Source organism: Rhinopithecus roxellana, chromosome 12 (assembly GCF_007565055.1).
Source record: "Rhinopithecus roxellana isolate Shanxi Qingling chromosome 12, ASM756505v1, whole genome shotgun sequence".
NCBI classification, from domain to species: Eukaryota; Metazoa; Chordata; class Mammalia; order Primates; family Cercopithecidae; genus Rhinopithecus; species Rhinopithecus roxellana.
Window position 1 is genome coordinate 75,921,691 of NC_044560.1, and position 15,067 is coordinate 75,936,757.

The 15,067-nt window shown below is 40.6% G+C and overlaps 1 pseudogene; it reads right to left on the reverse strand.

Annotated features, from left to right (window-relative positions):
• LOC104662639 overlaps nucleotides 1-14,478 on the reverse strand; it is a 28,456-nt pseudogene extending 13,978 nt beyond the window's left edge.
• Nucleotides 14,479-15,067: the final 589 nt, after the last annotated feature.

Sequence of the window (15,067 nt, forward strand, 5' to 3'; positions counted from 1 at the left end):
CAGGAGATCGAGACCATCCTGGCTAACACGGTGAAACCCCGTCTCTACTAAAAATACAAAAATCAGCCGGGTGTGGTGGTGGGTGCCTGTAGTCCCAGCTACTCAGGAGGCTGAGGCAGGAGAATGGCGTGAACCTGGGAGGCGGAGCTTGCAGTGAGTGGAGATCGCGCCACTGCACTCCAGCCTGGGGGACAGAGCAAGACTGCGTCTCAAAAAAAAAAAAAGGCTAAAAGTGGGAAGAGTGAAGTAGGCATTCCATGTAAATATTAACCTTATGAGAGCAGGAGAGGTCAAAATAATATTACATATTACATAAGCTACATCTTAAGTAAAAAACTGTCATATTTTACAAAATGTATTTTAAGTCAAAAACGAAAAGAGACAAAGAAGGATATTCAACAATAATAGATTTTAAAAAATGAAATGGAGTCTCACTCTGTCGCCCAGGTTGGAGTGCAGTGGTGCAGTCTTGGCTCACTGCAACCTCTGCCTCCCAGGTTCAAGCAATTTTCCTGCTTCAGCCTCCCAAGCAGCTGGGACTACAGGCACATGCCACCATACCTGGCTAATTTTTTTATTTTTTGGTATTTTTAGTAGAGACGGGATTTCGCCGTGTTAGCCAGGATGGTCTGGATCTCCTAACCTCATGATCCACCTGCCTCAGCCTCCCAAAGTTCTGGGATTACAGGTGTAAGCCACCATACCTGGCCAACAGTAATACAATAATAGATTTATGCACTGGGAACCTATGACAAATTTGTACATAAGTGTGTGTGTGTGTGTGTGTATCTCACATTAGAGTTCTGAATATATAAAGCAAATGTTGAAAGAACTGAAGAAACACACAGAGAGCAATATGATTATAGTAAGATATTACAATACCTTATGTTCAGTAATAAAAATAAGACAAAGCAGAATATTAGTAAGGGAACATAAGATTTGCAGGCGGCATAAAACAATGATTCCTAAGAAAGATATAGAGAATACTCCTCAACAACATAGGACACATACCCTTTGCAGTAGCTCATAACATTCTCTTTGATAGATCACCTGTTAGGCCAAAAAAGAAGTCTTAACAAATTTTTAAAATTAAAATTGTATGGATTACTTTTTACAACCAAAATTGAATAAGAGTATAAAAACAATAGAAGAAACCTGAAAAATTTACAAATATCTACAAATTAAACAATACACTCTTGAGCATGCTCTTGGTGAAAAGTTGAAATAATTAATATTGTGAAGATGTTTATACTGCTCAATGTAATCTACAGATTTAATGCAATGTTTTAAAAATTTCTCATTGCATTTTTAAAGAAATAAAAACAGCAAATGCAAAAGTATATGAAATTGCAAGAGAATAATGTACCCAAAAATATTTTTTAAAAATGAATAAGTTGGAGGCATTACAGTTCCTGATTTCAAAATACATTATAAAGCTAAAGAATTAAAACAATTTGGTATGAGTGTAAAGGTAAAAAAGTAGACTAATAATGCAACACATACACAAACTTTCACATATATGGTAATATGAACAGTTATTTGCATACCTATAATTATTGCAGCATTGTTACTGTAAGCCAGTAGGCAAAAGCAGTGCAAATTTCTGTCACCAAATCATTCAGTAGATACAATTCTAAAGATAAATGAAAATTCACTCAGTTTTCAAAAATAAGAAAATATTCTAACAAATATAAAGATAAGTCTTGATGACATTGTGCAAAATGAAATAAACCAGCCACAAAAGACAGATATTGTAGAAGATATATAAAGTAGTAGCACTCTTAGAAACAGAAAACAGAGGGATGTTTGAAAAGTGCAGAAAATAAAAAAAGATAGTTGTTTAATGTGTATTGAGATTTAGCTTTACAAGATAAAAATATTCTAGTGATATGTTGCATAGCAATATCAATATAATTAATATAACTAAACTGAATATTTAAAAATATTTTACTGTAAATTTTGTTATGTGATTTTGGCAAGTAAAAATGAACAATAATACTTAAAAGAGATACGGAGTTATGATAGCTTTAAAATTACCTTCAAATCCAATAGCGTTTCTCCCACCCAAAAATAATACAGGTTCACAAATAAATAGGATGTTGAAATTAGAATAACTTTTATGACTACTCACCTATAGAGGATTAAACAACCATTCACAACAAGCCTACACCACAAATGTACAAGTTATAAGAAATACAGTGATAATATTTATTTAGGCAAACAGAGAGAAAGTTATATTTACAAAAGACATATGGCTGATTCATTATATTTGATTTTGCTCCACATTGTCTTAAACTTTAGATAAATATGGTCATGCACCATTATAATATAAACTAAATAATCAAAACACAGTTAACTGGTGTGAGGTGGCATGCCCTAAAATATATAACACAGAAATATAAAATTGCAAAACAAAATTAAAACATGGAATGTAAACTTATTGGACACCATCAAATAGATCAACCTAATCACGAACAGAATCTTAGAAGATGAATGTAGAAAAAAGTAGTACACAGGTTACTTGAAGATTAAAAAAACTCTGAGCCAGCCTGGTGCGGGGGCTCACACCTGTAATCCCAGCACTTTGGGAGGCCGACATGAGCGGATCATGAGGTCAAGAGATTAAGACCATCCTGGCCAATATGGTGAAACCCTCTCTCTACTAAAAATACAAAAATTAACTGGATATGGTGGCGCATGCCTGTAGTCCCAGCTACTCCGAGGCTGAGGCAGGAGAATCGCTTGAACCCGGGAGTTGGAGGTTGCAGTGAGGCCAGATGGAGCCACTGCACTCCAGTCTGGCAACAGAGAGAGACTCCATCTCAAAACAAAAACAAAAACAAAAACAAAAAAACAAAAACAAAAACAAAAAGCTGAGAATTTCCCAAGTTTTGATGTAATAAAATAAAAAAATTCTTAATCAACAATACTTGATTAGGAATTACATTTTAAAAACAAGAAAAAATAAAGACTTTCCACAGCAAAAAAGTAATGGCGTTCATCAACACTAGCACATTTCTAAAAGAAATGCTGTCCGTGAGTGGTGGCTCATGCCTATAATCTCAGCACTTTTGGAGGCCGAGGCAGGGCGATCAACTGAGGTCAGGAGTTTGAGACCAGCCTGGCCAAATGTGGTGAAACCCCATCTCTACTAAAAATGTAAAAATTAGCTGGGCGTAGTGGCAAACACCTGTAATCCCAGTTACTCAGGAGGCTGATGAAAGAGAATTGCTTGAACCCAGGAGACAGAGGTTGCAGTGAGTTGAGATCACACCACTGTACTCCAGCCTGGGCAACAGACTGACACTCCATCAAAAAAAAAAGAAGAAGAAAAGAAAGAGAAAGAAAAGAAAGAAAGAAAGAAAGAAAGAAAGAAAGAAAGAAAGAAAGAAAGAAAGAAAGAAAGAAAGAAAGAAAGAAAGAAAGAAAGAAGAAAGAAGAAAGAAAGAAAGAAAGAAAGAAAGAAAGAAAGAAAGAAAGAAAGAAAGAAAGAAAGAAAGAAAGAAAGAAAGAAAGAAAGAGAGAGAGAGAGAGAGAGAGAGAAGGGAGGGAGGGAGGGAGGGAGGAAGGAAGGAAGGAAGGAAGGAAGGAACTCATTCCTTACGTCCTTCTTTCACGGAAGGAGGAAGGAAACGAACTAGGAAAGAAAGAAACAAAGAAAGAAAGAAAGGGCACATTGGCTCATGCCTGTAATCCCAGCACTTTGGGAGGGCAAGGAGGGTACATCACTTGAAGTTCAAGACCAGCCTGGCCAACATGGTGAAACCCCATCTCTACTAAAAATACAAAAAAATTAGCTGGGTGTTGCGGCATACACCTGTAATCCCAGCTACTTAAGATGCTGAGGCAGGAGAATCACTTGAACTCAGGAGGCAGAGGTTGTGGTGAGCCGAGACTGCACCACTGTACTCCAGCCTGGGTGAAAAAGCGATACTTCATCTAAAAAAAAAAAAGAATGCTGCATGATACCCACACACAGTGGCTCATGCCTGTAACCCTACACCTTTAGGAGGCCAAGGCAGTCAGATCACTTGAGACCCAGAGATCAGCCTGAGCAAAATAGCGAGACTCTGCATAAAAAACAAGAGAAATACTAAATGAGTCCTTATGATGTTGGACAGTTTCATAAAACCATATATAAATATAAAGCTCTTTATTGAATGTAAATATTTTATTTATTTATTTTTTTATTTTGAGATGGAGTCTTACTCTGTCACCCAGGCCGGAGTGCAGTGGCATGATCTCAGCTCACTGCAACCTCTGCCTTCCAGGTTCAAGCGATTCTTCTGCCTCAGCCTCCAGAGTAGCTGGGACTACAGGTGCATGCCACTACGCCTGGCTAATTTTTTGTATTTTTAGCAGAGACGGGTTTCATCGTGTTAGCCAGGATGGCCTAGATCGCCTGACCTTGTGACCCACCTGACTCAGCCTCCCAAAGTGCTGGGATTACAGGCATGAGCCACCGTGCCCAGCCTATTAAAGGTAAATATACAGAGACATATAGAATTCTTTAGTATCATAATGATGGTGCATAAAGCCTTTAAAAATTTTCTACTCAAAAAAAAAAATTTCTACAGAATATAAAAAACAAAATATAAATCTGTATAAATCTGTGGATACACGATATAAAATAGTATAATTTGTAATACTAAAATATTCATAACAAACTGGAAAAATAGAGGTATAGTTTTTGTATTCAGTTGAAGTTGTTATGAAATTAAAACATACTGTTTTAACTTTAAGATGTTTTACATAATGTCCACTTTTCAAGATGATTACAAACTTTTTTGTTTTGAAATGGAGTCTCACTCTGTCTCCCGGGCTGGAGTGCAGTGGCAAGATGTCAGCTCACTGCAACCTGCTCCTCCCAGGTTCGAGCAATTCTCCTCAGCCTCCTGAGTAACTGAGACTACAGGCCCACCCCGCCACACCTGGCCAACATTTTGTATTTTAATAGAGATGGGGTTTCACCGTGTTGCCCAGGCTGGTCTCAAACTCCTGAGCTCAGGCAATCTGCCCACCTCCGCCTCCCAAAGTGCTAGGATACCAGGCACGAGCCACTGTGCCCTGCTGATTACAAACATTTTATAGAAACTATGCAAAATAAAACAAAGGAACAAGCAAAGCATGTCACTACAAAATTAAACAAAAATATAGTCAGTATAGCAGGAAATGAGAAAAAAACATATCTACAAAAAACACATAAAACAATAACAGTAAAACTGATAATAGTGACTTCATTCTTTATGCAATCATTTTAAAAATAAATTAATTAGACTACTTAATAGAATGAAATGTAATCCAGGACTTTGGGAGGCCAAGATGGGCTGATTACTTGATCCCAGGAGTTTAAGACCAGCCTGGGCAACTTGAGAAAACTCAGTCTCTACAGAAAACTAGTGGGGCATGATGGTACATGCCTGTGACCCAGCTACTTGAGAGGTTGAAATGTGAGGATTTCAAACTCTTCTGAGTTTGAGAGGTTGAGGCAGCAGCTCACAGCCATGTTCACACCATTGCAAACCAGCCTGGTTGAGAGAATGGAACCATATTTTATAAATGAATTAATTAAAAGGAAAAGAAATAAGATGCCTGAGCGGCTTAAGAATAAAACCATACAATATGTTCTCTACAATAAACCCATTTTAGCATTTAGTCAAATAGGCTGTAAGTAACAGACTAAAAAAAAATCTATATTTCATGAAAATAGTAGCCACGATTAGGTGAGGTGGTCATCATTATGTGGACACAATATGCTTTAAGTCAAGTATGAGTATGAAACAAAGATTGAGGGCCGGGCGCGGTGGCTCAAGCCTGTAATCCCAGCACTTTGGAAGGCCGAGAGGGGTGGATCATGAGGTCAGGAGATCGAGACCATCCTGGCTAACACGGTGAAACCCCGTCTCTACTAAAAAATACAAAAAAATTAGCCGGGCGAGATGGCGGGCACCTGTAGTCCCAGCTACTCAGGAGGCTGAGGCAGGAGAATGGCGTAAACCCAGGAGGCGGAGCTTGCAGTGAGCCGACATCGCACCACTGCACTCCAGCCTGGGCGACAGAGCGAGACTCTGTCTCAAAAATAAAAAATAAGAAAAAAGGAACAAAGATTGATATTATATAATGGTAAAATGGGTCAATTTACCAGGAATCTATAACTATTATATCAATTTAAATGTATGTTTATGCATAAAACTGGGTCTCCAAAATATATAATTATTGACAAAAGTGAAGCAAGAAATACATAGCAACATGAAAGTTGTAGACATCAAGACCCCATTTTCAATAAACAGAAAATTCAGATAAGAGTAACAAGAAACCAGAAAATGTAGACAACATTATAGACTTTATTAATTGCTTTGCATATAGAGAAATACCTGAGAGGAGATAATTTATAAAGAAAAAAGATTTATTTGGCTCACAGTTTGGCAGACTGTACAAGAAGTGTGTGCCATTGTCTGCTTCTGGTGAGGGTCTCAGGAAGCTTACAATTGTGGCAGAAGGCAAGAGGAACTGAACGTATCACATGGTAAGAGAGTAATTGTGAGGTGAAGAAGCCAGTTTTTTTTTTTTAACATAGAGTTTCTTAAAACTATGCAGATATTTGTGTGTCCCCAATAACAACAGAAAGCAGTCAGATTGTGCAGCTTCTTCTATGCCATGAAGATGACTTGGCTGTCACTGTAAACTTGAAGAAAGATCATTGAAGGGAAAGTAGAATCCTTAGAGAATTTTAAAGCATAAGACAGAAGATGCCCCAACGTGACAGTAGTATTTTTCAAATCTCAGGCTTCCCAGAAACTACTTCCTTTGGAGCACAACTTCTCAGATCACATTTTGAGAACCGGCTTCTTCTTCACCATTAAACCTTTCATCTGTGTTGTCCATTGTGTTCACTCTCACCTACCTGGGGTTTTGGCTACCATCTCACGTCTCTTCATATTCCAGGGCTCTTTTCATTGCTCCAGAAAAGTGAGCAGGTCTGGCTTAGAGACAGCAATATCTGTTTCATTAAAAATAAATAACATGAATCTTGTTCACATTCTCCAAATAACATGCTCAGTAAAAAGAAAGTAATAGAATATGGCCAGATTATGGTGGCTCATGCCTGTAATCCCAGCACTTTGGGAGGCCGAGGTGGGCAGATCATGAGGTCAGGAGATAGAGACCATCCTGGCTAACACAGTGAAACCTCATTTCTACTAAAAATGCAAAAAAATTACCCAGGTGTGATGGCATATGCCTGTAATTTCAGCTACTCGGGAGGCTGAAGCAGGAGAATTTCTTGTACCCGGGAGGCGGAGGTTGCAGTGAGCTGAGATTGTGCCACTACACTGCAGCCTGGGTGACAGAGCGAGACTCCATCTCAAAAAAAAAAAAAAAAAAAAAAAAAAAAAAAAAAAAAAAAAGTAACAGAAATTTGTGGGGAAAAGAGATGTCAGCCTGTTACTGTGTTTGTATAGAAAGAAGTAAATTTAAGAGACTCCATTTGGCTCTGTATTTGAGATGCTGTTAATCTGTGACCCTACCCCCAACCTTGTCCTTGCAAGAGACATATGCTGTGGTGATTCAAGGTTTAAAGGATTTTGGGCTGTAAGGAATGTGCTTTGTTAAACAAATGCCTAAAGGCTGCTTGTGGTTAAAAGTCATCACCATTCTCTTAAATCTCAAGTAAGAGAAAAACATCTGTCTCCTGCCTGTCCCTGGGCAATGGAACATCTCCGTGTAAAACCTATTGTGTGTTTTGTTTACTGAGCAAAGAGAAAACTGCACTCAGGAATAAGGTGGGATTTGCTGGAGCAATACTGCTAAAAAGTTTATGGGGATGTTTGCATATGCATCTCAAGGCACAGCATTTTCCTTGAAGTTATGCAGGTCACAAAGATCTTTATCTGTATGTCTTACTGCTGATTTACTCCCTTATCTTTTAGATGGTAAAGATAATCATCAATAAATACTGAGGGAACTCAGAGACTGGTGCCGGTGTGGGTCCTCTGTAAGCTGAGCACTGGTACCCTGGGCCCCGCTTTTCTTTCTCTATACTTTGTCTGTGTGTCTTATTTCTTTTCTCAAGTCTCTCGTTCCACCTAATGAGAAGCACCCACAGGTGTGGAGGGGCAGGCCACCCCTTCAGAAATTCTAGTAAATTAATACTCAAACACTAATTTATAACAGAAATTTCTAAATATTTAGAAAATATTTTCCATTTGTGGGTTCTTAATTTTACTATCCTGTACTACTGAATCACAAATTGGTTGTGGCAATTAGATTTTAAGGTGTGGGCAACAATATTTTATGCAACTAAATTTCTGGAATTACCACTAATACAGTGAAAGATACAGATCAGCTTAGGAATGTGGATAGGTCAGGTAAAAATAAAACATCTTGAATAAATTCCTATCTACACTTACAGATCTCTGTTTTCAGAAAACAGGGATCTGAAACTCTTGTATGCAAAGTGTAAATTACTAAAACATTTTCTACAGAAAAGAGAAATGAAACATTTAGGGTATAAGAGGAATTGTTTATTGAAATTATTCTCACCCAGAAACACCAGGTTTCTGTAGTTCTCTAACATCACATTTCTATATAAATTCTGCTCAGCAGTATTCAGGCATTGCCACTCCTCTAGAGAAAATTCTATGGTGACATCCCTAAATGTCAAAGGTCCCTGGAAACACACACACACACACACACACCCCACACAGAAATGCATATATTTACCTTGTGGCCATGGGCAGAATTCTTAATTTGACTCAATGTGAAATGACAGTAAAGAGAATGGATTCTAACTTATAGGAAGATGAATGTTATCCAACAGAATAATTTTCAACATATAAATATTCTCTAATGTGTTCTATAACTCTGAGAAAAGAAAATGGCATAAGATCCACAACACTGGTGTATGTAAGATACTTTTCTGGATAATAAAGTATAAAATTAAGGGCATGAACACAGACATGTAAATTTTTGACTGCTATATTCGCATCACACAGAATGAGTTGCTTATACTTTTCAGATCAAAAAGACACATTGAGGTAGAAGGTACCTCTCAAATTTTAATGTGTACAATAAGCTGGAGATCTTGTTATGCTTATTTATTTTACATCTGGAATAAATCTGAGTTTCTGAATTTCTGAGAAGCTCACTGTTGTGCCCGAAGTCGCGAGACCCCAGTAAGTGACCACCAGAGTCCAGAGTCAAAGCCAAATAGCCGGGGTCGCTTTATTACGAGTTCGAACCCGGACCTCTCCGCTTTATACAACGGCAGGTAAAGAGAGAGGCCCTGGCTGCTGTTTTAGGGTTTCTTTTATAGCGAGGTACAAACAAGTCACAGAGAAACAGTAGTTACAAGCTTATTATTGGTTAACATTTAAAGTTGAACATTCGGCAGTTTCTGGCTGGTTCCCGCCTTTTTTGCAACCTCAAACGGCTGGGGGTTTTCCAGATAAGTTGTTTGTGTAAGCCCGGGGGGTGGTCACATGAATGTATGTTGCAACCTCAAATGGCTAGGGGTTTTCTAGCCCAGGGGGTGGTCACATGCATGTATGTTTAGAATTTTTCCCTTAGGGGCTTTCTATCTCATTCCCCCCTTTTAGTTGTGTCTTCAAGAGCCAATCTTGGGTCTTATATGTTTGTTTCAATTGTTTTATTGATGATGGGTTGATATTGTGTTCTAAGGACCATTAACTGGACAGTGTTGATTCTATCTTTGACAAAGTTTATTATTCTGTTTAGTATGCATGGCCCTATGGTGAGGAGGAGGAGTAGGCTTAGCAATGGTCCTGCTAGGGGCATTAAGAGGGAGTACATGGAGGAGCTCCACCAACTATCAGCTGCGGAATTGAATTTTTGTTTTTGTAGTTCTAGGCTGAGTTTGTGTAGCTGTCAGACCCACGTCTCTACTAACCCAGATTCATTTATGTAAAAACAGCAGTCTTTGAGAAAAAGGCAAGTTCCCCCTTTTTCAGCAGTAAGCAGGTTTAGGGCACCCCGATTTTGCAATGTAACTTGGGCGAGGGAGGTCAGTTGCCTTTGTAATGAGGCTAGGGATTCGGCTGAAGCTTCCATTGCTATGGAGAATTGTTGGGAGAGCTTAGCGGTAGTAACGAGAGCGTGGCCTAGGGCTCCTCCTGCTAACCCTGCTGCTATTACGGGCCCCTTGTACCCAGGATAAGTTATTAGATAATTTCCCGTAAGGCTTAACCAAGACTGAATGCTGTGCCCCGGTATCGACCAGAAACTGAACCGGGGACCCCTCCACTTGTAGAGTTACCCTAGATTTGGGGAGGGGGTCCGAACCCCGTCTTCCCTAGTCATCTTGGGTTACTAATATTGATGAGACCTTGGGCTGCCATTGTTCTTGCCCCAGTTGGCGCTGTTTTTTCTTGGGGCAATCTTTTACCCAGTGACCCGTTTCCTTGCAGTATGCACACTGATCTTTCTTTAAGTTGGGTCTAGGAGTACGCTTGGGTTGGGCGCCCTCTGACTGTAACTGTTCTTTCTGAACTACTGCAGCTAAGACTTTGGTCATTTTTTCAGTGGCCCTAATCTGTCTCTCTTCTGGGAGATCTCTATTATTGTATACTTTTTGCGCGATTCGGAGGAGGTCCTGGACTTGTTTTCCCTCTAGATCTTCTACTTTTTGGAGTTTCTTTTTAATGTCCAGAGCTGCCTGATTTACAAAAGACATGACAACAGCTGCCTGGTTTTCGGGTGCCTCTGGGTCCATGGGGGTAAACTGTCTAAAGGCTTCCATCAGTCTTTCTAGATAGGTAGCTGGGCTTTCTGTTTTTCCCTGTAACACGGAATATACCTTGGCCAAATTGGTGGGCTTGCAAGCGGCAGCCCGGAGACCCGCCATTAGAGTCTGGCGATAAACGAGTAGCCTTCCCCTACCTTCTGCCATGTTGTAGTCCCAAAGAGGTCTGGTCAAGGGAAAGGCAGCATTAATGAGGTCAGAGTTGGCGGTAGGTTGGCCGTCATCTCCCGGAACCAGTTTTCTGGCCTCTACCTGTATTCTTTCTCGTTCCTCTGTTGTGAACAAAATTCTGAAGAGTTGTTGACAATCATCCCAGGTTGGTTGATGGGTAAACATAACACTGTCTAAAAGAGCTGTTAAATCTTTAGGGTTATCAGAAAACCAAGCATTCTGGGTTTTCCAGTTGTACAGGTCACTAGTGGAGAATGGCCAGTACTGGAGTCTAGGGTTGCCCATGTCATTGGGGGGTCCTATTTCCCTCAGGGGGAGAGCCACAGTGGAATCAGGGGGGCGCGAGCTTATTTCCCATTGAGCGCATCCACGCGTCCACCCTGCCGGCGCTCCAGAGTTACTTTCATTTTCCAGGGCCCCGGCTGCAGCAGCAGCTGCTGCTGCTTCCCACTCTTCGAGGTCCCCTAGGGGGGCTGGGGGCTGAGGGCCAGTAGGGGGATGATAAGGTGGGGGTTCTAAAAGCAGGGGATCCTGACTGTCTTCTAACACAGGGGGTGGGGGAGCGGACGGTGTTTTTGGCCTACGGGGGTGTTCTGTCGACTATACGACCAGAGCCCTACATAGCTCTGGCGTCAGCACAAAAGGAGTTAGCCAAGGGGGTGGGTTTTCCACAAGGTCTTGCCACACCAGGATGTAAGGGATCTGATCAGGATGTCCTGACCGCCCCGGCAGGAAAATTTTTTATTTTACCTTAATGATAATGGGGAGACAGAAGGTCCCCTCAGCTGGCCACCCTACACCAAAGGTGGGCCATTCCGAGTGGCAGAAAGTTACCAATTTCCCTTTTCTGAGTTCTATGCTAAGGTCATGGCCCCTTGCCTTAACATCTTTAAAGTTATTTATAAGAATGGAGAGTGGAGTACTCTGGCTATTACCCATGGTAGTAGAATCCTAGAGACAGAGAAAAGAGAGATATAGAAAAGAGAGATAGAGAAAAGAGTAAAACCAGAAGTATTGTACTCTTTTTTTTTTTTTCCTTGCCAAGTAGGTCCTGAAAAATGAAAGTAAGTTAAGTAATTAACATAACAATAGTCGCCAGTGCGTCCCGGGTTTAGCTCCCGATCAGAACCAGATGGGCTAATAAATACAGAGCCCCAGATGGGTGCCCGGGAACGTCTCCCACCGGCCCCTGGTGGCTGTCTTATAGCGCGTCTGCCAAGACTATGCCGACCACCGATACAGACCCCACGGGATTTTTCCAGATGACACAGAGACTACAGACAACACAGAGACTCAAGCCGGCCGACTTACCAAATCTGCTCACAGAGACAACCCGTTGACCTGGGGTCTGGTGGGCTTAGGGGAATCCCAGATGAGCCCCCAAATGTTGTGTCCGAAGTCATGAGACTCCAGTAAGTGACCATCAGAGTCCAGAGTCAAAGCCAAATAGCCAGGGTCACTTTATTACGAGTTCGAACCCGGACCTCTCCGCTTTATACAATGGCAGGTAAAGAGAGAGGCCCCGGCTGCTGTTTTAGGGTTTCTTTTATAGCGAGGTACAAACAAGTCACAGAGAAGCAGTAGTTACAAGCTTATTATTGGTTAACATTTAAAGTTGAACATTCGGCAGTTTCTGGCTGGTTCCTGCCTTTTTCGCAACCTCAAACAGCTGGGGGTTTTCCAGATAAGTTGTTTGTGTAAGCCCGGGGGGTGGTCACATGCATGATGTTGCAACCTCAGACAGCTAGGGGTTTTCTAGATAAGTTGTTTGTGTAAGTCCGGGGGGTGGTCACATGCATATATGTTTAGAATTTTTCCCTTAGGGGCTTTCTATCTCACTCACCAGTAATGCCTGTTTTTGACCAAAGAATAATATTTTGTCAAACATTCAGTAGGTGTAGGAGCATGGTTTTTCCCAGTTTTTTGTTTATTTGTTTGTTTTGAGATGGAGTTTCACTCTTGTCACCCAGGCTTGAGTGCAATGACGTGATCTCAGCTCACTGCAACCTCCACCTCCCAGGTTCAAGCCATTCTCCTGACTCAGTCTCCCAAGTAGCTGGGACTACAGACACATGCCACCACGTCCAGCTAATCTTTTGTATTTTTAGTAGAGATGGGGTTTCACCATGTTGGTCAGGCTTCTCTCAAACTCCTAACTTCAGGTAATCCATCTCCCTCAGCCTCCCAAAATGCTGGGATTAAAGGCGTGAGCCACCGCACCTGGCCATTTTTCCCAGTTTCTCTGGCCTGTAACCAGAGATGAGAGCCTTCATTTTTCAAAGACAGATATACACAAAGAAAATCTAAGAAAGAAACGTAGCTGCCAGATTAAATGTGATGGTTTATGCACAACAGCTGTATAAAGATACTTAATAATAAAGAGAAAAATAATTAACTTTATAGTGAAAAATTATGTCAGAGAGTTATTTATTTATTTACTTACTCATTTTGAGATGATGTCTCGCTCTGTCCCCCAGGCTGGAATGCAGTGGCACAGTCTCACTCACTGCAATGGCCACCTCCTGGGTTCAAGCAATTCTCCTGCCTTAGCCTCCCAAGTAGTTGGGACTATAGGTGCATGCCACCACACCTGGATAATTTTTGTATTTTTAGTAGAGATGGGGTTTCACCATATTGTTCAGGTTGGACTCGAACTCCTGACCTCAGTTGATCCACCCACCTCCCAAAGTGCTGGGATTACAGGAGTGAGCCACCACGCATGGTGTGTCAGAGAGCTGTTTGGCCAAGTGAATAATTAACATCAACTGAACTTGGACAAATTTTTATTATTTGCTGACACACACAGAAGAACAGAGCATCACTTCTGGGATAGTGCCTTCCAAAAGTAAGTTACAGTCTGAATTTAACTATAAAGTAACATCAGTTTTACGCAAAATTCAAGATACAAATACATCTCATATTCTGTAGTTTTAATAGTGATGTTAAATAGTCTTTCTTTAGCACCATAGAGAACAGATATCTTCTAACATTATTTTCAGAGCTTTCTGGCTAATACCTGTCATCCAGTTTACATAAGCATTTTCTTAATTCTGTTCTGCATAGAGCTAATGGACACAGATAGAAGCTCAATATTACATGTCCTCCATTTTTACTAAGGGCCACAGCTTTTCCCCAATATGAATCTTGAGTATCTACATCTTCCTATATTTAACAGCCATAGAAAGAACATTTTTAATATTGCAGATCATAAATTCATAGTGAGAGTTCTGCACAGCATAGAAGAAACCTTGAGGTAGAGAATTTAGAAAAGGTTTTGATAGATAAGAAAGAAATATTTTTCAGAGACCCTTGAGTATCATAAGAATTTTAAAAAGTAGTTAAAGCAAACTCATTAGGTAGGACAAGCACAAATAGAGAAGTAAAGTTTGGCAAGAACTAAACACATAACATTTTAGGAGGCAGAGTGAACAGAGCTCCTGATCAGAGACATATTTATCTATTAAACAAAAAGTCTTTTATTTTTAATTTTTTCTTCCTCTCTGGGATTCCTCCTCCGATAAGATTCTCTGGACAAATTCTACCGGCATCTTGAGAATATGCCTTTAAAGGTCTTAGAACCACCTGTTTACCTGCTACCACCACACCCACAGGGAGACCAAGACCTGCAAAAAAAGTTCACACATTTCTGTCCTTTATAACAGAAGAGATTCAGAAACAATGAGCTACTCTATGCAAAAAAAAAAATACGTAAGTTTTTTCTTTTCTGCCCTCAGGTGCCCTCCCCAGCCACAGACACCAGCAATTTCTTCTACAATAATGGTAATATTAGCCACATTGACCTGTCCCTACCTAATCCAAACAAAATAAGCTCTCTGACCACCCTTTAGTGCATAGATGAAACTTAACACATGTATCTTGAACCCCTCATACTTGATTCTGGCTTCACCTTAGAGTTACATGAAGCCTTTAATAAAAAATAAAGAATAAAAAAAAAAGAGTGCTTCCGGCCGGGCGCGGTGGCTCACGCCTGTAATCCCAGCACTTTGGGAGGCCGAGACGGGCGGATCACAAGGTCAGGAGATTGAGACCATGGTGAAACCCCGTCTCTACTAAAAATACAAAAAATTAACCGGGCACAGTGGCGGGCGCCTGTAGTCCCAGCTACTCAGGAGGCTG